At 37.4% G+C, this 27,946-nt stretch overlaps 2 long non-coding RNA genes across 2 annotated transcripts; both read left to right on the top strand.

The window, feature by feature from the left end:
- The first annotated feature begins 13,730 nt into the window (after positions 1–13,730).
- LOC121768499 lies at positions 13,731–15,597 on the top strand. The gene is made up of 3 exons (XR_006043374.1): positions 13,731–13,949; positions 14,818–14,882; positions 15,351–15,597. It is a non-coding gene; the product is annotated as an uncharacterized LOC121768499 (long non-coding RNA).
- A 7,625-nt stretch (positions 15,598–23,222) lies between these two features.
- On the top strand, positions 23,223–25,090 carry LOC121768500. The gene is made up of 3 exons (XR_006043375.1): positions 23,223–23,441; positions 24,310–24,374; positions 24,844–25,090. It is a non-coding gene; the product is annotated as an uncharacterized LOC121768500 (long non-coding RNA).
- Positions 25,091–27,946: the final 2,856 nt, after the last annotated feature.

Raw genomic sequence — 27,946 nt, 5'->3', positions numbered from 1 at the left:
ATTGACATTATACACAAACTATACACTAAATATAGATGTACAAAAATACACTATAAGCACCATTCACAAAGTACACGCTCTATAAACAAAATACAAGCACATTTATATACACACACAACACAAAATACACACACCATAGATTGCACATAATACACACTATACCTAAAGTACATATACATATACATTGCACATAATACGCACACTATACACAAAATACTAATGAAACACGCACAATAAACAAAATATATGCATTGCAAAACACACTACACGCATACATTACTACACACAAACCAAACAGATTAAACTATCTATACACGCTACACACACTATACACAAAATACACACTTCACGCACACTATACATTCAATACATTCCAACCAAATATACTAGTCAAACAATACAACTAAACACATAATTTACTCATACTATGCACAAAATACACAGACTATTCACAATATACACAAACTATACACTAAATATAGATGTACAAAAATACACTATAAACACCATACACAAAGTACACGCTCTATACACAAAATACAAGCACACACAACACAAAATACACACACTATACCTAAAGTACATATACATATACATTGCACATAATACGCACACTATACACAAATTACTAATGAAACACGCACTATAAACAAAATATATGCACTGCAAAACACACTACACACATACATTACTACACACAAACCAAACAGATTAAACTATCTATACACGCTACACACACTATAAACAAAATACACACTTCACGCACACTATACCTTCAATACATTCCAACCAAATATACTAGTCAAACAATACAACTAAACACATAATTTACTCATACTATGCAAAAAATACACAGACTATTCACAATACACACAAACTATACACTAAATATAGATGTACAAAAATACACTATAAGCACCATTCACAAAGTACACGCTCTTTACACAAAATACAAGCACATTTATATACACACACAACACAAAATACACACACCATAGATTGCACATAATACACACACTATACCTAAAGAACATATACATATACATTGCACATAATACGCACACTATACACAAATTACTAATGAAACACGCACAATAAACAAAATATATGCACACATACATAACTACACACAAACCAAACAGATTAAACTATCTATACACGCTACACACACTATTAACAAAATACACACTTCACGCACACTATACATTCAATACATTCCAACCAAATATACTAGTCAAACAATACAATTAAACACATAATTTACTCATACTATGCACAAAATACACAGACTATTCACAATATACACAAACTATACACTAAATACACTAAATATAGAAGTACAAAAATACACTATAAGCACCATACACCAAGTACACGCTCTATACACAAAAGACAAGCGCATTTATGTACACACACAACACAAAATACACGCACTATACCTAAAGTACATATACATATACATTGCACATAATACGCACACTATACACAAATTACTAATGAAACACGCACTATAAACAAAATATATGCACTGCAAAACACACTACACACATACATTACTACACACAAACCAAACAGATTAAACTATCTATACACGCTACACACACTATAAACAAAATACACACTTCACGCACACTATACATTCAATACATTCGAACCAAATATACTAGTCAAACAATACAACTAAACACATAATTTACACATACTATGCACAAAATACACAAACTATTGACAATATACACAAACTATACACTAAATATAGAAGTACAAAAATACACTATAAGCACCATACACAAAGTACACGCTCTATACACAAAATACAAGCGCATTTATGTACACACACAACACAAAATACACGCACTATACCTAAAGTACATATACATATACATTGCACATAATACGCACACTATACACAAATTACTAATGAAACACGCACTATAAACAAAATATATGCACTGCAAAACACACTACACACATACATTACTACACACAAACCAAACAGATTAAACTATCTATACACGCTACACACACTATAAACAAAATACACACTTCACGCACACTATACATTCAATACATTCCAACCAAATATACTAGTCAAACAATACAACAAAACACATAATTTACTCATACTATGCACAATATACACAAACTATACACTAAATATAGATGTATTCAATTATACCTTCTTGAATCGAAAACCAAGCGGTAGAAGCAAAGATTGATGCGATTCGTCGGGAACTCTTGAAAATCAAACTCCAATGGATGCAAGAACAAGGATTGGAAGAAATTTTGGAAAGGATGAAGAGGGGGCGAAAATCTTGATGGTAGCTCTTTGTTGGTGAAGTAAAAGAATTTGGAGTGGATGGAAGTTATATATAGAGAGACAAAAGAGAAACAAAAGCATGGAATGAAAATTACATTTTTCACAAAAGACAAAAACTCCCATCTTGTCATTTCGAAACGACGACTAATAAATGCGTCCGTCGTTTGGAAAACTTGAAATTTCGTTTGGAGTTGAACCGTCGTTCGTAGAACGTGAACCGTCGTTTGGAAAACGTGAAATTTCGTTTGGAGTTGAACCGTCGTTCGTAGAACGCGAACCGTCGTTTAGAAAACGTGCTTGATGTGATGCGGTTCTTGTCAAACTTTTTGTCTTGATTTGATGTCGAAAGTGGATTTGACACGTGGTCTATCCTTTCGTGTAGGTATCGGGAGTAAATAAAATGTGGTGATCGAGCAAGACCTGGAGGACGGAAGACGGTTGTCCCGGGGCTGTCCGGCACTCGGCACGGCTGCCCGGCGCGAGTCCGTCCCGGCACGACTCTTGTGATGTCCGAAATCGTGTTCTTATTTTATTCTAGCATCGAACTCGTTGTAAAAACACTTTTGGACTTTTATTTGTAGAAAGAACCTCTCAACTAGCTATTAGTTCTTCAATGCTAAAAGAACTTCATTCAGCTGACGACATGATACTTACTTTAAACATATCACTCGATCACAACGCGAGGTAAAAGAGATTAGATACGAATAACAACACTAAAGAGACAATTTTCCACAAGTTAGAAAAAAAAAGTGGGTGTTACATCCATAGAAGGGATTTATAATAAATGTGATGTATATTAAATTCAACCCGGCCTACTTATATTTTTCTTTTGTTTCTTAAACTTTGTTTATAGTTTGGCGTTTTTATATATTAAATTAAGTGAAAGATATGCATTAAAATCCCACTAGTCACGAATAAATATATTATTTTCATACGGTTAATTTTTACCGTGAATTATCCAAGTTTATACAATCAAAATATTATTCTCGATTCTCACATAAAATGTGATTTTCACATTAATCCATGAACACATATAAAGTGATGTAATTATGTTATGACTATGAAAAAAAATACACTAGAACATTTAGTGTCTTAATACCTTCATAAATAACTTTATAGCGCCTAAATAAACACTTTATTAAGCCAAAACGTGTAGTTTCTTCATAGCCTCCAATAAATATAGTATAAATTCTCAATTGATCATTGATTAACACTCTCCTTTTCATTAGCCGTTGCATATCTGTTAGTCTTTCTACATCGTTGGGTCGAAGACTTGAAGCACAACGACATAAGCTTGATTCTGGCGGTATTCATGGGCCGGCGGTGGGGTCGGTCAGCCCCCCTCGACCCCAATCGCCGTTCATTCCTAGATATGGTTATATGTCTTGGCCATATTAAAATACTAATTTTGTTAATAACTAATGGTTAATTAATCTCATTTTGACTTGATGAATGAGTTAAATATGGATTGACTTGATTAACATGTTAAATATGAATTGAAATATATAGGTTAGGACCAGAAGCGAAGACACTTAATTGATTATTATTCTATAGGACAAAATATGTTTTTTTAATATACGAGCCTAATTTCGGACTTTAAAATACAAGTACACTACTAATTATTAATGTATAGGATAAAATATGTTTTTTAATATACGAGCCTAATTTTAGACTTTAAAATAAAAGTACTCTACCTAATTGACAAAATCTATTAATGTATTGGACAAAATATGTTTTTTTAATATACGAGCCTAATTTTGGACTTTAAAATACAAGTACTCTACTAATTATTAATGTATAGGATAAAAATGTTTTTTTAATATAGGAGCCTAATTTTAGACTTTAAAATACAAGTACTCTATCTAATTGACAAAATTTATTAATGTATAGGACAAAATATGTTTTTTTAATATACAAGCCTAATTTTAGACTTTAAAATACAAGTACTCTACCTAATGGACAAAATCTTTAAACAGTGGATCAAAATATCTTTTTAAATAAATATGCGAGACAAAATTTAAACTTTAGTCAAACTAAATAAATTATAAGTCTAATATTTTGTCGCATTTTACGAAAAATTGAAAGTATTGAAAACAACTTTACAAATGTTGTGAGTGAATTAGTCAAATGTAGTGAACTTAATACCTAATGACCTATAAATACAATAAATTTTGCCAGCCATAACCTAAAGTCATAAAAGAAAATACAAACTGAGACTCGTTCAGTTTCCCTTATGGCCTGGTGGGCCCACGTAATTGGATCTTTTTTCAAGTTTTCAGTGTTGGAGAATTGCGGCTGGTTAGGGGCTTTAGGTGTTAATATTTGTTTTTTAATTAAATGGTTGCTGAAGAAAATACCCCCGCCTATTATAGAGTAGAAGGAATATTGTTTTTAGTCCACGAACTTTGTCAATGTATCATTTTAGATCCGTGAACTTTAAAAATATCATTTGAAGTCAGTCAACCATGAGTTAATATCAATCGAAATATTTTTTTACTATTTTCAAGTTTTTTGGATGAAAATACCCTCAATACCGGGTACATATTTTTAATAAACTTATCACATACCCATATTTTTTTATACATATTTTTACTACTCCCTCCGTCCCTGAAATTTTGTCACATTTCATTTTTTGCACTCGTTTTGAACAAATGATACTTCCTCCGTCCGCAAAATGTTGTCCATGTTTGACTCGGCACGTGTTTTGAGAAATGTAAAGAAAAGTGAGTGAAAGAAGTTAGTGGAATGTAGGTGCCATATTTATATATTGAATTTATAAAAGAATGTGAGTGTAATGAGTTAGTGGAATATGAGAACCATTTACCAAAAAGTAAAATAATAGCAAAGTGAACAACATTTCACGGACGGACCAAAATGGAAAAACTGGAAAATGTTTCACGGACGGAGGGAGTAATAAATAATTAATGAAGAAAGGGTAAAGTAAGATAGAGAATAATGTAGATAAGACTCTCTTCTACGTTATTCTCTCTCTTACGTTATTCTCTCTTTTTTACATTATTAAGCAGTACATTGCCATTACTCGGTTGATTACATCCATTATATATGTTGTGTTTACGACATCAGACACTAGTACCAAAATATGCTTCTGTTAGCAAGAAGTTTCGCATACTATGTATGGATCAAAACAGACATGGCAACAAGTCGTTTTTTCTAAACCACAATGAGTTATCCAAAAAAAAACATAGTGTTAAAAGTAATATAAATAGCGTTTCCAATGATTATCCGTATGATCAATCCAGTTCATTCACGGCTTCCTTCTGCCGTGGAGTTATGCTTTTTATACAGGTAATGAACTCGGTGGGGGTCTGTCGACAGTAGAGGTGGTCGACTTTCTTTCCCCTCGACTTCCTCTTCTCTGCGTCTTCATGAGACGTACTAGCCTAGGCCCCTTGCTGTTCAGCCAATCTCTCCCTGAACTTTTGGGCAATTGCAAGTGGAAGAACATCATCCACTACTTCGTCAATATCCAACCTTGGCTGCTTCGCTGCTGTCCAAAAATCAGTAATGTATCGCATTAATGCACAACACTAACTGTATAATGTACAAATGTAATCAAATAATGCACCAATGAATTAATGTATCGCATTTGTGCATTAATGTATCGCATTAATTCACAACACTAATTGTATAATGTACAATGATAATCAAATAATGCACCTGAATTAAAACTAAAATCATAATGTACACCAGTCCATACAATAATGTACATATAGCAACAAATAATGCACAAATGAAAATAATAATGTACATATAGCATCTGACTTAATCAGATGGATGTAGCTTCAATCTAAAAAATAATGCACAGAACTACATACAATAATGTATACATTTCAGCAACTAATGCACGACATAATATAACATTCACTAAACCAAAATCCATAATGTATACCAAGTAATGCACAAACGAATATTAAACCAATAACAAATTTTGTTAACAACTCCCTACAGTACTGAACAAATAGGATCAAATAATGCACAGATGATAACAACATTCACTCATTTACAGGCTTTTTATCAAACTGATTTATATAGTTTCAAACAAAAACATAATGCACAACAATTCATACAATAATGTACACATTGCATCATACAATGCACGAATAAATACAAGATACACTTAATTATAAGCTGTCCAAAATCACCCAAAAATTACCTGCAGTCTGGGTTGGTTGGCTTCTGAAGGGCCTTCCTCGTTTCGTCATACTGGATCTGTGACACAAACCAAAAATCAAATCGGGATACAATCTTCTCTCTAAAATCGCCCAATACACAATTGTAAACCAGTTATTAACTACAAACTTCAATAATGAACAGAACCCTAGCACAAATGAACACAATTTTACGATTTACGAAAAAATGACCAAAACAAGTGCGAAAAACTTGAAACTATTTGGTAGAAAACAATGAATCTATGATTAGGTGGTGTGTCGTCGGTGATAATCGCCACTTAACAGTGGTGTCGTCGGTGATAATCGGCTATTAATAACAAATTGAAGCATAAAAACCCTACCTTGATGTCTACTTGAACCGGAAGTCGCGCGCCAAGGGAGTACATTTTCGACAATGAAACTGCATCGGAGGCTTGAAAAAATGACGAAAATCAACTTTTGGGTTTGATTTTGGTGGCTGGTAGTGGCGGCTAGGGTTTGGAAATGAGTGGGAATTGGGGGAGAGTATGTTGAATCGTGGGTTTGAGGAGTGAGACGGTTGGAGTGAGAGAGAGAGTGAGTAGATGGAAGGTCTATGAAAATCTCGCTCCTTCCATTTTAATTCATGGTTGTTTTACAATTTTACCCATACAATGCACAGAATGAACCTAATAATGCAACACGGGATAATTTTGTGAGGCTTCATCTAGTCCGTCCATCATACTAATCTAATGGTTGATATTAAGAAGGAAATAGACACTAAGGGGGCAATAGGACCCTAATGCTCCCCAATATATATATATATATATATATATATAAGGATAGAGTCCCATTATTCACAAATCCAGTCTTAAAGACCGAACCGCAGAACCATACTAAATTAGGGTTTTAAGATCTAGTGTTTCATGAAGGAGATACACAAATTTATAAATTATTTTCGCCTTCATCACGAGCCTATTTTAATTCATCCGAAGGCAAATAAGTCATACTAACATGTTAGGAAGATTTAACTTCATTCCAGAATATATTACTTCATTCCAGTATGTTTTTACTTCATTCCAATAGGATTATTACTTCATTCCAGTACGTAAATATGGTTTCGCCGTCGCATACCATTCTTTCTCTTCACAATGTCTATCAGCACTGCCACAGCGCTGATATGGTGTAATAAACACATGGAATGATGTAATAAATTATTTGAACGAAGTATATGTAGAAGCATTTGAAGTCCTATTGGAATGAAGTAAAAACCTTATCCAATGAAGTAATAACGTTTATAAATGAAGTAATAAACCCACTTGAATAAATTGCATTTTTTAAAGTGAATAAAGTAAAAGTCTAGGTCAATGACTTCAAATGAAGCATATGTTGAATCATTTCAAAACCTACTGAAAGCAAGTAAAAACATGTTGTAGTTTCAAGGTATTATGTACGGAGTGAAGTAATAAACCTAATACAATGAAAAAAATGGGCTTGTAATGAAGACCGAAAAAAATTTACACAGCAGTACATCTCATCAAAGAACTAGATCTAATGGCCCTAATTTGGTCTCTAGTTCGGTCTTTAAAATTGGTTTGACATTGATCACAACTATATATATATATAGGTGTGTGTGTATGTGAATGTAAATACTATATATGGGGTGTTACAATAATTGATCTATGTCCATAGGTGAAATAATTCTGCGACACGTTTTACCATCACATCACACTAATAAAAATATGAAACATCTATGTCAATAATAATTCCGCTGGTGGATAGTCGCAGACGGTTTTGGACAGGTGAAAAGTGAAAAATAACTTATATTCCTAACTTCATTTTTCATATCCTTTAAATGATCATTTAATATCGGAAATACTAAATTCAATTTAATTACTCCCTATATTTGTGTAGAGATTCTGACCTAACTTCAATAAGTAGTATGATTCTTATAATCTCAACACAAATATAGGGAGTAATTGAATTGAATTTAGTGTTTCTGGTATTAAATAATCATTTGAAGGACATGAAAATTAAAGTTAAGTATAATAGTTATTTTTCACTTTTCACCTGTCCAAAAACCACATGCGACACACTGCTGAGCAGAGCCGCTTCCAGCTCCTTCCTAGCGGCGCCGTCCCTGGCATAACCATCCTAATCGAGCTCAGGTCGAAGTTATCCACCAGTAGAACTAGTCATTTCAAGTGATGTTTCAAAGCTAATAAAGATGATTTTTATATTTCTACCGATGTGGGCTCTATTAGTAAATTCTATGTAATTTAAGATTGAAATAGTGTTGCATATATTAATATCACTGAATTTTTCATGATAATAAAACAGTCATTTTCAGCCTTAATTCAACGGGCTCTTGCCCATTAAACGAGTCACAGAGAAAATTTAACCAACAAATCAAATTCTACATTGGGCCATTAAATGCACTATGAATGCCCCTATTTACCAATTCAACCACACCCTTATTTTATAAATAATAACCCTCTCAATCTCAACTCATCTTTGTAGTGCATACACATCTCATCCGCCACAATCATAAATCCAAGATGTACGGAACAATGTTCGCTGAGATGACGGTTGACGTACCGGCAACCGAAGCGTGGAAGCTCTACAGCAGTCTCCTCTTGGTATTTTGACGTGTTTTGTGAGAAATGCGTAAATTTGAGCCTAAAAAGATAGCTAAAGTCGAAGATGAAAATCTGGAGCATTCAACCCGCCCAGCGGACCGCTGGCGGCCAACGACCGCTGAACAAGCCGCGGTCTGCTTCGAGAAAGTTGTGCTGAAAAGACTAGTTCAAGACATAATTGTAACACCCCAAATCAGAATTTGCCTACAAATTTTCGTGTCAGTGCATATTATTATAGAATAATTTGCCTATATATTTATAAATTTTCATCAAATTATAGTTTTTGCATACCGACTTTACAATTCACATGTAAATTATCAAACTATTAATTTGTTCTATTTTGCAACCAAACTATTAAATTCACGTGTAAACGATCAAACTATTACTTTGTTCTTTGGTGAGGCTCGGAACGACGGATCAGATTAATCAAGGTTATATGGAAGATAACCGAACCCGGTGGATCAGTGAGCAAATTGTCGTTACTACTTGATCAAGTCAATCCTCAAACCGACTCACGCAAAGAAAATATTTATAACTCCCAAAGACTCGCACTACTTTAACAGTAAAGCGGCAAGAATCGGGGTCGATCCCACAGAGAAAAATATGATGCGAGTGTGTGTTTAGTGAACAGGGGTTTGGCTGCGGCCACGCTTTAACTTGGGAGTTTGTTTTAACTACTGGATTTATGCTAGGCAGAATTTAAACTAACTACTTGATTAAACCACGGAACAGTAAATCATTTTAACATTCATTATAACTAGGCACTAGGAACAATATTTAAAGGCGAGAAATTAAACTGTGACAGTGAACTTGAAGATCCGAAAACAAAAGAACTTTGATTCCAGAATAGATCTCGTCCAAAGCGAAATATAAAGCGAAAACTAGCTACGAAATTGAAAGAACATAAAGCGAGTAAAGGCCGAGCGATTCTCGGTCGGAAACTGGAAACAGCACCGGACTGAACTGAAGCCTCTGTCGCACTGAATCACTTACGCTTCACTAAAATTCTAAACTAAGCTAGCTAAGCACTGGAACGAAAGTTAACTAAACTAAGCTAAAACTAAAAACTAGGATGGGAGGGGGAATGAAGTCGTTCAAGGAGAAATTCGTGGTGGTGGATAACGAGAAGCGTGTGAAGGAGGCATAGGTTGTGGAAGGTGGATTTCTGGATCTAGGGTTCACGCTGTATCGTATGAGATTCAATGTCATAGAGGTGGAGGGAAACGAGAAGCAGTGTATAACTCGATCTACGATCGAGTACGAGCTTAAAGAAGAAGCTGCAGCTAATGTTGAAATCGCTTCCATTAAACCATACATTGGCCTCATGCTGCTCTGTGCTAAGTATTTGCTCCGCAACAATGACAATTGATCAACTATAGCCGCAACAATGACAATTGATCTACTATTAACTTGGGACTGCGTGTTTTACTTTCATGTTTGCCAAAATAAATTTCTATCCTCCTACTATATATCTCTATATTTCATTTTCTCTTTTTCCATATGAATCTACGTATTTTATCAACTCATAACTATGAAATCTTGAAAAAGCTGCCACAAGAAAATCCTACTCCCTACGTTAGCTATTAAAAGTCACACTTTATCCACCATGAATTTTTAAAAATGTTAATAGAAAGTGAATTGAAAATATTAACGAAATGGGAGTCATACTCTTTGATATGCTCGGTTTTTGCACTATTTTAGGGCCTTTATTTGGTCCATTTTGAGTATCAATGTTGCATTACATGTCCAATAATTACATATTTTATCTATTTTGGTATTTTGACGTGTTTTGTGAGAAATGTGCAAATTTGAGCCTAAAAAGATAGCTAAAACTCGAAGATGAAAATCTGGAGCATTCGACTCGCCCAGCGGACCGCTGGCGGCCAACGATTGTTGAACAAATAGCAGTCCGCTTCGAAAAAGTTGTGCTGAAATGACTAGTTCAAGACATAATTGTAACACCCCAAATCAGGGTTTAGTTGGAAAATTCCTTTCTACACAAATTTGTCAATTTAGGCTGAAATTTTTATAATTTGTGCACAACACTGAATGTTATTTTATATAGAATTGGGGTTACACAAGTATCACGTCAGTAAGATTGAGCAAGAAAATAGAATTAAATCGGAAATTATATAGCTTATACAATAAAAGGGAGAAATGGTCATTTTGCATAAAAGATGCTATGTATATTTTTATCTCCAAAACTCTTCGAGAGGCACGATTGTTTTAGGTTTGTAATTTTTTTTTACTACAATCAAGACAATTATACATGGAATCATCTAGAAAGAATATGAATGATCAAAATAGTGTCATTTGTCATTTACTATTCATAATTAATTAAATAATGTGGCTCATGCTATAAAATCAAATATAGCTACTAGCCTACTATTCACCCCACTTTGGGGAATCAACCGATTAGTAATCAAAGGAGGAAGAAGAAGTTGCAATCTATGAAAGTTTCACTTAATTTATGTTGACGCTTTGAACCAGTCGAACCAACGTAAGGTTATCAAGGTAGGGCTCTCTTTTATCCTATTTTTCTTTTATTTGAAACTTATGATAGGTTATGAGGTAAAAATTTTCTGACCTCGTTGGTTGTCAAATAAGGTGTGTGTTACGTTTTGAGTTAATCTATCAATCCTTGTCCGTAGACGTCGGAAACATAAGTTTTTCCATTGAACTAAATTGAGTTGAACCTATGTATGATTTTGGGTATGAACCCTAAACTATCTCAGTGCATTAATCCATGGATCTTAATTGGTCAAATTGTTGTTGAAAATGAATAATATATCTTATTTAGTGACTAAAATAAATTTATTAGAATTTATAATGGTCATTTGATATATTTTGGAAAATTGATTGGAATATTGAAGTGAAAGATGTTTTTTTGAGTAAGGAATTGAATATGGTAATGACTAATAACCAAGTGTGATTATGTGAGTGGATTAACCATAGAAATGAGACTAGAATTGATGATTGAAGCATATTCTAACGATTGCAAATAATTGAGATTAAAGAAATTTAGTTGATAAGGTTAATGAGTTTTATTTATAAGATTTGGTACAAGAAATATGATTTAGAATGACTATGGATGTTAAACTAAATTTGAGGATTTACTAAGTAAGATTAGTAATTACGGAGTATAAAGTAACTAGCGGAAATAGTAACTTAGAATTTGATTAAGGGAATAAAAGACATGAATCACACATGGAATGGATAGATAAAATGAGTAGTATATGGAATGCATTTAATTGATCTTGAAATTTATCTGTGATTATTAATATTTTTAAATTAGTATTAAGTTGACGAACATAAAACTGTGAATAGTAATAGAATATTTGGTGATTTTTTTTTATTGGAGGATTTAAATAGGAGTAATTACTGCAATCTATATATATATATACCTATATATAATGGGGTGTGCTAGGGTTCTTACAGCAACTTACACTACTAGAAAATTGGCTTGTAATGACACTTAAAATTGCCACTAGAAAATTACTGTGCTGACACTTCATCTATAATGGCACTTATGCAAGTGCAGCACCGGGTACCTGTAGTAAGAGGTAGTGTGTAGATAGTACATCTATGATGGCACTTTTTATGTTGAAGTGCAGTAATAATATATTATAAAGTGCAGTGAAAAGCTAGTGTGTAGATAGTACATCTATGCTGGCACTTTTTTCTAGTAGTGTTAGTGTAAAACACAACACAAATCACAACCCTTGGATCATTAGATTGGATGATTGTGATTAGTTACATTATCATACTAAAAATCTACATTATTAGCCGAGGTACATTAGACTAGAAATTTACATTATTAGACTAAATGTAACGCCCCACTTTTCGAACCCTAATTTTTCGAACCCTAAGATGTTGTACTTATTGCTTTGATTGCCGAATTAAATGACGGATTTATTATGTGATTGAAATGGTGACCTAATTTTGATTTGATCGAGTCAAATTCGTTGATTTTATGAAGTGGCTTAAATTAATTAATGTGGAATGAAATATATCATGGTGAATTATATTATTTCGGGGAGTGAGATTTAATTAGGATCATAAATAATTACCTTGCCCTTTTATGAAGGGAATTTTCGACCACTATTATTATTTGGAGAGGAATTTATTTTTCTTGGATTTAATTATTTGTTTTGGGATAATTATCCAAATTAAATCCTAAAGCCTAATTATCTTATTTATTTCTTGATAAAATCGGCCCCTATTGTTTTGATTAGGGAGATTTCGAAATCTCCTAGCTTGTGGAAGAAGAAATTATTCACTAATTATTTTGATCCCTCAATTATTTCCTTCCATGTTTTAATTGGAATATCCTAGCAAATCTTTCCCTACTTTATTTATCAATATTTGGAAATTATTCCTTGTGGGAGGAATTGAATAACACGCCTATTTTCATATTATTTGGGAGGGTTTTTATTGATTTTCTTGCTCCGTAATATTTTATTCTGCTCCGTGAAAATACTAAATTAAATCAATGGCTAATTAAATAGCCATGATTTACAAAATATCCTCCTTATTTCTCCATCAATGACACGCCATTTCCTCCCCCAAAATCTTCCCAAATATCTCAATCATTTATTTCAATTATTCTCCCAAATCTTCAATTAATCGTGGGATATTTCTTAATCCTATAAACAAAGGATCAACCCCTAAACCTAACACACAAATCACACGCCCACTTCTTCAAACCACACGCCCCACCCCCTTTTTCATCTCTTCTCCCACTTGTTATCCATTTCACTCAAGATCCTATCAATTTTCCAAGAGATTGTTGAAGAACCAAGGTTTTAATTGCTTCCTACCGATTATTTCGTCCAAGAAAAGGTAAATTCAAACCCATATTCTTCAATCCTCTCCATCTAGACTTTCTTTGACTCCCTCATGCATGTAGAGAGTGTAGGGAATGAAGATCTAAGGGTTTAATCGGTGGGAATGTGAAATCATATGTGTGAGTGCGTTTTGATTGCAATTGCTTGTTGATTTATTGAATCCTCGGTGATTGATGTGCGATTTCGTGAAAATATGTGTTTAAGGACTCTTTTGAGCATGATTGTATATCAAAACCATGAAAAGATTGATTTTGAATGAGTAGGGATAAACCCTAATTCGAATTGCTATCAGTATGAAAATCTGTGATTTCCGAACAGTGTGTTCTGATGTATTTTTGACCAACCAAACGAACTCCGATTTGACCGATTCTTCTTCCTGTGTAAACTTCGTGATGTCTTCTATATTGTGTGTAAATTTCGACCCATTTGGCTAAACGATGAATTTATGGTGAATTTTTAAAGTTGACTGCGCGATTCTGCCAAAAACGTGTTTTCTCGACCAGTAGGTTACGCCTTTAGTTTGCCCGACTTAAAAGTGGTATTTTGACATGAAATTTAAACTGAATGTTATTTGATGAGTCTACTGCCTTGTCATAAAGTTTTAGCCCCATCGGAGGTCGGATGATTTTTAAATAATTTTTACAAAAAAGTTGCGCAGAGCTGCCAGATCTCTACTTTGGTTAAACAACTATATTTGTATGCTTGAATGACATACATGAGTTTACATATGTGATGAGGTGATGTGATATGCAAAGATGGGTGATATGATGTGATTCCTATTGTTGATTGGGAAAGGGGAGTGATCTAGGACATGCATGATTTTAGTCCATGTTAGTGACTAATCGGGGACACATTATCCAAAGGTGAAATTTTGTGCGAGACGCGTGATACCAAAGGAAAAGCGAAACTTGAAAACTAAAGGATCGAGGTGGGCTCTCTTTTTAAATAAGGACCATGTCCTAATGTTTTATCAATGAGAATAAATGTGACTTCATGCCTTGTTTTGGTTTTTGCGTGCCTATCTGATGTGGTTTTTGCCACTATTTATAAATCGAATTCGGGTCCCCGTAGGGCAGCAAACCCTACTTGGATTAGTGTACACCTATGGTAGACTGTGTGCTAGCGTACGGGCTGGCCGGTCTAGTGACCTGGTTTGCGGCCGCATTCCTTGTCATGTATTGGCAGATATGGTTAACGTCTATGGGAAAAATGACTGATCAGTCGATGTTTGAAATGGAAAAATGATTTTGAGTGCCTCGGGCCTTTCTAAAGAAAAACCCCGACGGTTACTTACGTACGGCATGATATCATAAACTGTATTTACAATGTTTTCGGCATGAGCCACTGAGTATTATTTCATAGTACTCAGCCCTGCATATGTTTTCCCTATATGTAGGTTGAGCGGCGACGGGCGGTTGGCGGTGTTGAGCAGGAACTAATAATGAACTGTGGTTGTTTTGGTTTTGAAATTCCGAGTGTCGTTGTGTCTTCACACATGACGTCACTCTTCTCTTGGATGCTTCCGCTGTGATATTTTTCTTAGAATACTTTTCATTTAAATTCTGAAACTATTTTATGATGGGATGTTTGAAACTCGTTACACTTTTTGAATAAATGCTAAACCCTAGTCTTTATTCATTAAACCCTAATACTCTTGGTCGCATTATTTATTAGACTTAGTTTTTAGTCAAACTTTTATTGAAAACCCTAGTCTTCTATGCCGTTCATCTAAACCCCTTTAAGTCGCGATCGCCCGCTTTTATTAACCCTAAGGGGCGGTCGTGACAGTTTGGTATCAGAGCCTCAGTTCTTTCCGCTCTGGACCCAAGAGTCTTGTTTGAGTCAAAATCTATGCATGTGTAATTTGATAAATTGATAAACATCGATAGCTCAACACCACAACTCGTCTCCGCCCAACCACAAAAAAAAAAAAGAGGTAAAAATACTTTTGTGAGTTTGGGATTTGATTAACCGAAGTTGAAATTTTCGATGGGGAACAAAGTTGATATGATATTTTCGAAATTTTTGCTTGGAATATGAATGGATGAAAATGCATGGATATGGAATTGATATTTGCGCTTATGCCCAAGATGATGAATGTCGTTATGCGATGAACTTGTATTTTACTTGATAAGGAAAAATTGGCAAATATGTGATAACTCTATATACGTTGGATGAATGAAGTTATATGATTGTGATTATTCAATTGCTTTATGAGGCAATATGTGAAAGAACTTGAGCATGCTGCTATACATAATTGTAAATCATGTATGAATGAAAAATTTTGAGATAGTGTCGAACGTGGAGGCAGGAAAAGCCTAACGCAAGGCAAGCGACGCGTGGGGATATATATCGCGACTTAACGAAATGCAAAAACGCACGAACCTTTTTGCTTCGGAAATGAAATTCCATTCATTCTTGATATGATACTACCCGCACACCTCCATCATTGGAGATTTATATATACGCACCCATCATATTCTCAGCATCATTCGAAACCTCATACACCGTTATTTCTTTCGATCCTTGTGCTGATGCTGAGTTTTTATGGCCCAACGGTATTATGCTCTGATGCGTAATCGCTACTCCAGCGAAAGGGACCACCCGGTTGAGCGCTACCGAGATTTCGAGTGGGACGGGGAGCTCTTCCTCATGACCTACGTCACCGAGTTTTACAGTAAATGGATGAACGCCTATGCATATGGGGGAGCTACCCATCACGAGGGGATCCAAAAGCTCATCCACACTCTACCATCTCCTTGGAGCGAGTGGACCGCTCAGGCGTCTCAGTTTTTCATATGGTATAGCCCGCTCGATTACACCGCGCGAGGGGATTTGGTTGGCCTTATAAAGGTGCTGCTTCCGGCCATGACAGCGGCATTTGATGGACCGCCACGTGATCCACCTCCACATATCTATCCGCCGGGTACAGCCCGCATGCGGAAGTATCGATGCGACGAGGAGCCACGCGTCTCCCGTGTTCCTAAGACAAGGAGACTCGGGATGCGTGTCGCAGCCCCTCAAAGAAGCAACAGAGAGGTCAATGGGAGGTTTGGGATGACCCCTCCACCTGCGGGTGTCGAGGAGGAAAGTGAGGAAGAGGATCCCGAGGAAGAGGATCCCGTAGAGGAGGAGGACCCAATTAGAGAGAGCGTTGGAGAGACCGAGGAGAAGGAAGATGAGGATGGAAGGGATTAAACATAATAATTCTATAATATTTTATTACGATTTCCCATGTTTTGGATACTTTACCGTTTTTGCTTGACCTTGACATCGTTTTGTCCTTTGTTTTCGTTATAATGGAACTAAGACCTCTTCGAGGCAACTTTTCATATTTCTATGGGAAATTCTTATCTTTTGCTATCCTATTGTGTAATGATTTGGTACCATCCCTTATTATCTTTTGTGCGATTATCTTTTGCTAGCCTATGACGCAATGGCCTCTTGCTATACTATATTGTAATTGTCATTTTCTATCATATTGCACAATTACCTTTGATGTACTATTGCGCAACTATCTTTTGACCACTCCATTGTACAATTGCCTTTTGCCGTCTTATTATGCAATTGTATTATTCTGTTGTGCAACTGCCTTTTTCTATCCCAATTGTGCCCTTATGTTTGCTATTCTATTGTACAATTGTCTTTTGTTACATTATTAAACAATTACCTTTTTCTACCCTGTTGAGCAATCGCCTTCTTCTACAATCACCTCCTGCTATGCTATTTTGCAATTGCTCTCTTGTTATCATTCTGTGCAATTGTATTTGATACCTTTGCAAAAGCTCTTTATGATGCAATTGCCCCTTGATCTCCACTTTTCAACTATGCCACATGACTATTCTTGGATTTTGAATAAATGCGATAGTAACTCGTGTGGTACTGAATCAGAATGCCGCCAAGACGCAACATAAGACGTAACAATCCCGAACCTACCCCTCAGACGATGGAAGAGAGTGTGACACAACCCATCCCTCCACCACCGCCTCCTCCACCTCCGGTTGACCGTGAAACTGTGAAGCTTTTTCTAGAGCAAAAACCTCTCGTCTTTGATGGAATGGGAGAACCGGCCCAGGCTGAATCATGGATACGCGCATTGGAGCGCATTTTTGCAATCTTAGGGTGCAATGATAGGGAACGGTTGAGTTGTGTGACCTACCAACTAACCGAGTCTGCTGACTTCTGGTGGGATACCAGGATGAAGACAATGCCCCGAGATCAAGCAGCGGGGATGACTTGGGAAGGCTTCAAGACAGACATATATAATAAGTACGTGCCCAAGAGCTACCGGAAGGCAAAGGCATCTGAATTCTACAATTTGACCCAAGGGCGCATGACTGTGACCGAATATGACCGTGCGCTCAACAACATGACCCGGTACGCACCTGACCAAGTCGATACTGACGAGAAGCTGGCTGAAAAGTTCCGTGAGGGACTAAGGCATGAGATAAGGATGTCGTTGGCTAGTCGTGGGAGACTCTCCTACGCGGAAGCGTTAGCCCTTGCGCTAGATATTGAGGCAGCTATGCCCAAGGAGAGGATGAAGGAAAACACTACTTTGGCACTACCTCCACCACACCACTCTCGAGAGAAGAGGAAGTGGGAGGGGAATGGGACCCCATATGACAACAAGAGGTACCAGCCCACCCAGAACCGACCACAGTATGGTGGAGGGCAAAACTCATCCAACCAGAGAGGCGACTTCCGGCCCAAGCCACCCCAATGCAATGTGTGCTCCAAGTACCATTTTTGAGAGTGTAGAATTCAGAACACCACCAAGTGCTTTAACTGTGGGGGAAATGGCCACTTCTCTAGAGAGTGTCCGAGCAAGAATGTGGGAATGGGGTCGAGGCAGAACACTCAAGGATCCCGCCAGCAGCCAAGGGCACTGCAAATTGAATCAAGGGGAAATCGCGATCAACCTACGCGACAACAACAACCTTACCGCCCAAGACTCCCTTCTCAGGCTAGAGCATATGCCTTGAGTCAGAAACAACCCAAGACTGAACATGGGAGTCACGAGAAGGGAAACCTGACAGGTATGGGCAAAATCCTCGACACACCCATTGTTGTATTGTTTGATACGGGCGCATCACATTCATTCATATCTGAATTGTGTGTGGACACCTTAAGTTTACCTACTTACAAATCTGAACATAAGATGATGGTGTCCTCACCAGTGGGAGGGGTAATAGAGGTTTCTCGAACATGCTCGAACGTAGAAATTGTTATGGGAGGACTTAAGTTAATCGCTCACAACCTACAAGTCATGGCAATGGGGGATATTGACATAATTTTGGGAATGGATTGGTTAGCTACGAATTTTGCTACTATTCGTTGCAAGGAGAGACAAATATCTCTGCAAGCCCCGGGGAAGGAACCCACCATATACTATGGAATCTCGATGAACCGGCGAACGTCTATCATCTCCGCTCTTCAAGCTAGTGCGATGGTGAGAAAAGGGCGTCCTGCTTATCTTGTCTATCTACAAGGAGAGGAGAAAGGAGAAAGGAAAGTGGAAGATGTTGCCGTTGTACGAGAGTTTCCAGACGTCTTTCCCGAAGCTTTGCCTGGACCACCGCCAGATCGACAATTGGAGTTCACAATCGACCTAGAGCCAGGGTCGGCACCCGTGTCCAAGGCACCATACCGAATGGCGCCTAAAGAGTTAGAGGAACTCAAGATACAACTTCAAGAGCTTATGGACCTGGGTTTCATTAGACCCAGTGTCTCACCGTAGGGCACTCCGGTGCTCTTTGTCAAGAAGAAGGATGGGTCGATGAGGATGTGTATCGACTATAGGGAGTTGAACAAAATGACCCTCAAAAACAAGTACCCACTGCCGAGAATAGATGACCTATTCGATCAACTCCGAGGAGCCGGTGTGTTCTCAAAGATGGACCTAAGGTCCGGATACCATCAATTGAGAATCCGAAGGGAGGACATACCAAAGACCGCTTTTCGCACAAGATATGGTCACTATGAGTTTGTTGTAATGCCGTTCGGATTGACAAATGCACCCGCAGTATTCATGGATTTGATGAACCGAGTATTCCACCCATACTTGGATAAATTCGTCTTGGTCTTCATAGATGACGTACTTGTTTACTCGAAGGATGAGAAAGAGCACGAGGAGCATCTGCGAATTACCTTGGAGAAGTTGAGGACCGAGAAGCTATACGCCAAATTCAGCAAGTGTGAGTTTTGGCTGAAAGAAGTCAACTTTCTAGGTCACATTGTGTCGGCAGAAGGAATCCGAGTGGATCCCGCCAAGGTTGAGGCGGTACAACAATGGAAGGCACCTTCGACACCAAACGAGATTCGAAGCTTCCTGGGTTTGGCAGGATACTACCGAAGATTTATAGAGGGATTTTCCAAGATAGCGAGACCAATGACCCAACAACTCAAGAAGAGGGTAAAAGTCAATTGGACCCCGGAGTGTGAGGCAAGTTTTCAACTTTTGAAGGATAAACTGACCACCGCACCAATCTTAGCCGTGCCAGAGCCTGGAATGAGCTACGTGGTATACACGGACGCTTCGAAGGTGGGACTTGGATGTGTGTTGATGAAAAACAACAAGGTGATTGCTTACGCATCCCGGCAATTGAGGCCACACGAGTTGAACTATCCAACCCACGATTTGGAACTGGCAGCGGAGGTACATGCCTTAAAGATTTGGAGACATCATCTCTACGGAGTTCGGTGTGAGATCTTTACGGACCACAAGAGCCTGAAATATTTCTTCGAGCAAAAGGATTTGAACATGCGACAACGAAGATGGCTCGAATTGGTAAAGGACTATGATTGTGGCATCAACTACCACCCCGGCAAGGCAAATGTAGTGGCAGATGCCTTGAGCCGGAAGAGTTATTCCCAACTGGCTGCTTTTCTCACCAAAGAAGAAAGCTTGATACGCGAATTTAGCAAGATGCGTTTGGAAGTGGTAAGGGCACCCGAAACAGTGAAGGGTCGAATTGCCACCTTGATGGTTACACCTGATCTAAGAACAAGAATTGTTGAAGCCCAGCGCATGGACGCGAAATTGGAAGAAATTCGAGTCGAAGTAAGAACTGGCGAATCTGGGAATTTCCGTGAGGAATCCGACAATGCTCTCACATTCGAAGGGAGACTCTGCATACCGAGTGACGAAGGACTCAAAAACGAAATCATGAGTGAAACACATGAGACTCCTTACACCGCCCACCCAGGGAGTACGAAGATGTATCAAGACTTGAAGAAGACCTTTTGGTGGAATGGTATGAAGAGGGATATAGCGGCATTTGTGGAGCGCTGCTTAGCCTGCCAACAGGTGAAGGCTCTACATCAACGACCGTACGGAAAGTTGCAACCACTAGAAATTCCCGAGTGGAAATGGGAGCATATCGCCATGGATTTTGTGACAGCATTGCCAAAGACGCAAAGAGGGAATACTGCCATCTGGGTAGTTATAGACCGACTCACCAAGAGTGCGCACTTCATACCGATTCCCATAACCTATGGATCAAATAAGCTAGCTCAAATGTATATAAGGGAAATAGTGCGACTGCATGGAGTCCCAGTGACGATCACGTCTGATCGTGACCCGAAGTTCACTTCAAGATTTTGGATCAGCCTACAACGGGAGCTAGGGACTCGTTTGAATTTTAGCATGGCGTTTCACCCGCAGACGGACGGACAATCCGAGAGGGCGATCCAAACCCTCGAGGATATGTTGAGAGCCGTAGTGTTAGACCGAGGAGGAAGTTGGGAGTCCGCACTCCCCTTGATCGAATTCGCCTACAACAACAGCTTCCAGGCAACGATAAACATGGCGCCGTACGAAGCCTTGTACGGGAGAAAGTGTAGATCCCCGCTCTACTGGGACGAAGTTGGCGAGAGAAGGGTACTCGGGCCCGACGCAGTCGAAGAAATGGTTGCAATCGTTCGACAAATTCGTGAAAGGATAAAAGAAGCTCAAGACAGACAGAAGTCATACGCGGATGCACGGCGAACCGACTTGCAATTTCAAGCTGGCGACAAAGTCTTCCTCAAAGTATCCCCGTCGAAAGGGATAACACGTTTCGGCGTCAAGGGAAAATTGAAACTGCGATTTATTGGACCGTATGAAATCCTTGAAGGAGTGGGTCCTGTTGCATATCGCTTGGCGCTACCTCCGAGCCTTGGGAACGTGCACAATGTCTTTCATGTGTCACAGTTACGTAAATACGTGTTCGACCCAAAGCACGTGATTCACTACGAGGAGGTCGCGTTGAATTCGGACCTGAGCTATGAGGAGAGACCCCAAACGATTTTAGACCGAAAAGTCCAGAACGTGAGAAATAAGTAAGTTGCCTACGTGAAAGTGCAGTGGAGAAACCACGGGCACGAAGAAGCCACATGGGAGCTTGAGGACAAGATGATGGAGTTATACCCAGAACTCTTCCCATGAGAGTACCAAATTTCGGGACGAAATTTCTTTTAAGAGTGGTAGGATGTAACGCCCCACTTTTCGAACCCTAATTTTTCGAACCCTAAGATGTTGTACTTATTGCTTTGATTGCCGAATTAAATGACGGATTTATTATGTGATTGAAATGGTGACCTAATTTTGATTTGATCGAGTCAAATTCGTTGATTTTATGAAGTGGCTTAAATTAATTAATGTGGAATGAAATATATCATGGTGAATTATATTATTTCGGGGAGTGAGATTTAATTAGGATCATAAATAATTACCTTGCCCTTTTATGAAGGGAATTTTCGACCACTATTATTATTTGGAGAGGAATTTATTTTTCTTGGATTTAATTATTTGTTTTGGGATAATTATCCAAATTAAATCCTAAAGCCTAATTATCTTATTTATTTCTTGATAAAATCGGCCCCTATTGTTTTGATTAGGGAGATTTCGAAATCTCCTAGCTTGTGGAAGAAGAAATTATTCACTAATTATTTTGATCCCTCAATTATTTCCTTCCATGTTTTAATTGGAATATCCTAGCAAATCTTTCCCTACTTTATTTATCAATATTTGGAAATTATTCCTTGTGGGAGGAATTGAATAACACGCCTATTTTCATATTATTTGGGAGGGTTTTTATTGATTTTCTTGCTCCGTAATATTTTATTCTGCTCCGTGAAAATACTAAATTAAATCAATGGCTAATTAAATAGCCATGATTTACAAAATATCCTCCTTATTTCTCCATCAATGACACGCCATTTCCTCCCCCAAAATCTTCCCAAATATCTCAATCATTTATTTCAATTATTCTCCCAAATCTTCAATTAATCGTGGGATATTTCTTAATCCTATAAACAAAGGATCAACCCCTAAACCTAACACACAAATCACACGCCCACTTCTTCAAACCACACGCCCCACCCCCTTTTTCATCTCTTCTCCCACTTGTTATCCATTTCACTCAAGATCCTATCAATTTTCCAAGAGATTGTTGAAGAACCAAGGTTTTAATTGCTTCCTACCGATTATTTCGTCCAAGAAAAGGTAAATTCAAACCCATATTCTTCAATCCTCTCCATCTAGACTTTCTTTGACTCCCTCATGCATGTAGAGAGTGTAGGGAATGAAGATCTAAGGGTTTAATCGGTGGGAATGTGAAATCATATGTGTGAGTGCGTTTTGATTGCAATTGCTTGTTGATTTATTGAATCCTCGGTGATTGATGTGCGATTTCGTGAAAATATGTGTTTAAGGACTCTTTTGAGCATGATTGTATATCAAAACCATGAAAAGATTGATTTTGAATGAGTAGGGATAAACCCTAATTCGAATTGCTATCAGTATGAAAATCTGTGATTTCCGAACAGTGTGTTCTGATGTATTTTTGACCAACCAAACGAACTCCGATTTGACCGATTCTTCTTCCTGTGTAAACTTCGTGATGTCTTCTATATTGTGTGTAAATTTCGACCCATTTGGCTAAACGATGAATTTATGGTGAATTTTTAAAGTTGACTGCGCGATTCTGCCAAAAACGTGTTTTCTCGACCAGTAGGTTACGCCTTTAGTTTGCCCGACTTAAAAGTGGTATTTTGACATGAAATTTAAACTGAATGTTATTTGATGAGTCTACTGCCTTGTCATAAAGTTTTAGCCCCATCGGAGGTCGGATGATTTTTAAATAATTTTTACAAAAAAGTTGCGCAGAGCTGCCAGATCTCTACTTTGGTTAAACAACTATATTTGTATGCTTGAATGACATACATGAGTTTACATATGTGATGAGGTGATGTGATATGCAAAGATGGGTGATATGATGTGATTCCTATTGTTGATTGGGAAAGGGGAGTGATCTAGGACATGCATGATTTTAGTCCATGTTAGTGACTAATCGGGGACACATTATCCAAAGGTGAAATTTTGTGCGAGACGCGTGATACCAAAGGAAAAGCGAAACTTGAAAACTAAAGGATCGAGGTGGGCTCTCTTTTTAAATAAGGACCATGTCCTAATGTTTTATCAATGAGAATAAATGTGACTTCATGCCTTGTTTTGGTTTTTGCGTGCCTATCTGATGTGGTTTTTGCCACTATTTATAAATCGAATTCGGGTCCCCGTAGGGCAGCAAACCCTACTTGGATTAGTGTACACCTATGGTAGACTGTGTGCTAGCATACGGGCTGGCCGGTCTAGTGACCTGGTTTGCGGCCGCATTCCTTGTCATGTATTGGCAGATATGGTTAACGTCTATGGGAAAAATGACTGATCAGTCGATGTTTGAAATGGAAAAATGATTTTTGAGTGCCTCGGGCCTTTCTAAAGAAAAACCCCGACGGTTACTTACGTACGGCATGATATCATAAACTGTATTTACAATGTTTTCGGCATGAGCCACTGAGTATTATTTCATAGTACTCAGCCCTGCATATGTTTTCCCTATATGTAGGTTGAGCGGCGACGGGCGGTTGGCGGTGTTGAGCAGGAACTAATAATGAACTGTGGTTGTTTTGGTTTTGAAATTCCGAGTGTCGTTGTGTCTTCACACATGACGTCACTCTTCTCTTGGATGCTTCCGCTGTGATATTTTTCTTAGAATACTTTTCATTTAAATTCTGAAACTATTTTATGATGGGATGTTTGAAACTCGTTACACTTTTTGAATAAATGCTAAACCCTAGTCTTTATTCATTAAACCCTAATACTCTTGGTCGCATTATTTATTAGACTTAGTTTTTAGTCAAACTTTTATTGAAAACCCTAGTCTTCTATGCCGTTCATCTAAACCCCTTTAAGTCGCGATCGCCCGCTTTTATTAACCCTAAGGGGCGGTCGTGACACTAAAACTGTACATTTTTAAACAAAATGCTACATTATTAGCCGAGGTACATTATTAGGCTAAAAATCTACATTATTAGATGACACGTGGCATTAATCTAACCGTTAGATCACAAAACCAATGGATTGCATGTGTTTTGTGTTTCACTTATACTTAGCATTTAGATATGAATACATCCATATAATATATATATATATATAGGGTTTTGATCTATGCAAAACCATATTTAAATACAGAAACGCGGAATAATATCATGTGTAGGGCATTTTTAGGTCATGGTTAGTGTATTTATAGGTCATACTAACCAAGTATGACCTAAAATGATCTTAACATGACATTAAACTCAAATCTTATAATATGACCTAAAAATGCTTAATTATGACCTTCCGTGTTTTTGGTTAATTATTAATCATTAGATCATCTAATCCTAGGGCTAAGATTTGGGCTGCATTTCTGGATTTAAACACATACTTATTTTGATCATCTCTCTCTCTCTATATATATATATGTGTGTGAATGTAAATACAAAATATGGGGTGTTACAACAATTGATCTATGTCAGTAGGTGAAATAATTCTGCGACACGTTCTATGTCAATAATAATTCCGTTGGTGGATAACTTCGACCTAAACTCGATTAGGATGGTTCTGTCAGGGGCGGTGCTGCTGGGGAACGAGCTGGAAGTCGCAGACGGTTTTGGACAGGTGAAAAGTGAAAAATAACTTATATTCCTTCCTTCATTTTTCATGTCCTTTAAATGATCATTTAATACCGGAAACACTAAATTCAATTTAATTAGTCCCTATATTTGTGTAGAGATTATAAGAATTATACTACTAATTGATTAACTTTATTTTACTCTAAATTCAGTGTTAGGAAAATTGGTTGGGTAGGTGGAGGAATGTGAAGTTAAGTCGGATTAACTTGTCATTACTCCCTATTGATGTATTGCATATATAACTAATCGATTTGAATCCTTATTATGGTACCACTTGCATCTAATACTTTGTCAATTTTGATTTATAATATAACTAAATGCACGGTTCTTAGAGAGAGATATTGCACCGAATTTTCAACAAATTCAACATTTATTTATTGAACAATAGAATGGCATACTTAATTTGATTTCATTTTATTTAACCTTTTTTTTATAGTGATGCTCCCGTCTTTGTCGGGTAATTTCAATAAATGTTTAGACCACAAAACGTTTTAGTTTTTAAAGTAAGCAGCGGAATTCAAAATATCTAAGTGTTTTACATAGGCAAAAACATACGACGTAAAGTAAATTCTTATGACATCAGTTTCAATAAATAGCAGCGGAAAAGAGTTATCAAAAGAGAGTCATAGGATGACGCCTATGTATGAAGACACAACGCATCCAATTTTCCTATGCCGACTCAACATCCATTGCCACATCCCGTTCAACCTGCACATAAGGAAAACATATGCAGGGCTGAGTATTTGATATACTCAGTGAACACGTGCCAAAGTATTTTATATAAGTTATGTCATCCATACCATAGTGAACTCGAGTTTTACGTTTATTTAAAAGAAAATATCACGAGTATCACCAAAACATTTTCATAGACTGGCCAGTCAAACAATCTCCCCACTTTCTCATCACAAACCAACAATCACATCATCATCCACAGTGCGACGAAAGTGTGGCCACACTATTCGCCCACGAGACCGGCCGACTAGCTAAGACGGCTCCCGATCCCACCAGTGTACACAGCCTGATAGGGTTTGCGGCCCTACTCAGACCCGAATTCGTTTCACACAAAGCCATATAGCCTAACGGAGTAAACTAAGACGAACTAGGCATCAGGCACACAATCTCAACATCAAAATTGTCCATGGCATGAAATAACACTTTAAACCACCCTTATAGCTCCACAATCATACTTTAGAAAAATAAAAGAGTTTTCAGTTAAAGATAGCCCACCTCGCTTGCTTAGATATCACAAAACACAATTCAATGTAACTCTCGCTCCTTGTGCTCACGTACGCACGACAACCCTTATCAACAACACAATAAAATCAGCCCTTCATCACAACCATTATCATGCATGCGCTAACGTTCCTTTCATCGTCTCTTTAATTTTTACCCATCCTAAACGTTTATCAATACAAGGAAACACACCATAGCATACATCAACAAACAACGCATCACTTCATCATAGAATGAGTTCCTTAACAAATATGCATCATGTATATCCTTCAAGACTTAACAACAAAGATTATTTTTGTAAGATATAAATCTGGCAGAACAGCGCAATCATTATGTAAAAATTATTAAAAATTAATCCGACCTCCGCTGGGGCTGAAATTTTACCAAAATAAAGTAAACACATCAAATATCATACAGTTAAAATTTCACATCAAACTCACATCTTTAGCTCGGTCAAATAAAAAATGAAACTTACTAGACGAGAATACAAATTCTGGCAGAACTGCGCAGTCAACTTCAAAAATTCATTAAAAATTCATACCTTGAGTTGGAGAGAATTTGGACGAAGAAAGCTTGATATTTCGAATGGAATGAGAGAATGAGAGTGTGGGTGTGTGAATTTTGTGATGTTTTATAGTTGGGGTCGTATGCAAGGGAGAAATGGAGAAGATGGTGGAAAGAAAAAGATGTTTTATATGTGAATTCGCGATTCTGACCTTTGCGTGGCGACCACTGCGCGACGTGCAACGACCACTGCACGTG

This window comes from Salvia splendens, chromosome 15 (assembly GCF_004379255.2).
Source record: "Salvia splendens isolate huo1 chromosome 15, SspV2, whole genome shotgun sequence".
NCBI lineage: Eukaryota > Viridiplantae > Streptophyta > Magnoliopsida > Lamiales > Lamiaceae > Salvia > Salvia splendens.
Note: the sequence above shows the minus strand (reverse complement) of the source record. Positions and strands in the feature narration are given on the sequence as shown.